This window comes from Neopelma chrysocephalum, unplaced genomic scaffold (genome assembly GCF_003984885.1).
Source record: "Neopelma chrysocephalum unplaced genomic scaffold, ASM398488v2 Primary Assembly neopelma1_94398, whole genome shotgun sequence".
In the NCBI taxonomy this organism is placed as follows: domain Eukaryota; kingdom Metazoa; phylum Chordata; class Aves; order Passeriformes; family Pipridae; genus Neopelma; species Neopelma chrysocephalum.
In genome coordinates, this window is record NW_020923105.1 from 1 (window position 1) to 1,029 (window position 1,029).

The following is a 1,029-nucleotide window of genomic DNA, read 5'->3' on the forward strand; positions in this document are numbered from 1 at the left end:
ACCTGGGTGAGTGGAGACCCCCCCGTGGACCCCCAAGCCCGCAGGAACCCCCACCGTCCACGTGTGACCCATCCCTGTGTGACCCTCCATCCGTGTGGGACCCCCATTGTTACAGGGCCCCCGAGCCCTGTGGGATCTCCCCAAGCCATGTGGGACCCCCCTAAGCTGTGTGGGACCCCCCCTAGTCCTGAGGGATCCCCATCTCGGTGGGACCCTTCATCCCCGTGGGATCCCTCCACCCCTGCAGGACTCTGAACCCACTGGGAGCCTCATCATCCTGATGGGAACCCATCCTGTGGGACCTGATCCTACGACCTCCATCATCCCTTCAGGACCCCCATCATCCCTTCAGGACCCCCATCATCCCAAGGGGACACCTCCCTTCTCTGCAGGACCCCCCCAACTCTGTGGCCCCCATTCCTAGTGGGACCCCCATCCCGTGGGACCCTATCCCACTGCAGTCCCCATCCTGGGATGGCTCCATCCCATGGGACCCCCATCCCACGGGACCCCCATCCCAGTGCCAGCCCCCTCCATGCCCCGCTGTGCCCCCCCGTCCCCCAGGCCAGTGGAAGCAGTGCTGTGAGGAGCTGATGCGGATCGAGGAGCCCCCCCCGCGCCGCCCCCCGGCCCCGCTGCCCCCCCAGGGCTCCCTCTACCACCAGACGGGTGAGTGGGGCCGGGGGGGCCGGGGGGGGTCGGGCTGGGGGGGCTCTGCTCTGTCTCCCCCTCTCTGCTCTCTGCTCGCTCCCTAACGCTGCTCTTCTCTCCTCGCTGTCCCCCCCCTCTCTGTCCCCCCCCCCCCGGGCCCCCCTCTCTGCTGCTCTGCCACCCCCCCGGTGCCCCCCCAGCCCCGCCGGGCCCCCCCGGGCCCCCCCCGGGCGAGGGGCTCCTGCTGCAGGAGAACGTCTCGGCCGAGATCCGGGCGCTGCTCAGCTCCTACTACAGCGACAGGTGACGGGGGGGCGCGGGGGGGCCCGGACCCCACCAGCACAGCACCCCCGGGGACAGCAGAGGGACCCACGGGGC

General features: G+C 70.8%; 1 long non-coding RNA gene across 1 annotated transcript in view; it reads left to right on the plus strand.

The window, feature by feature from the left end:
- Window positions 1-644: 644 nt before the first annotated feature.
- Window positions 645-1,029, plus strand: part of LOC113980488 — an 809-nt gene continuing 424 nt past the window's right edge. The window contains exons 1-2 of the long non-coding RNA XR_003538149.1: window positions 645-669; window positions 852-954. This is a non-coding gene — a long non-coding RNA (uncharacterized LOC113980488). The remainder of the gene's footprint in view (window positions 670-851; window positions 955-1,029) is intronic.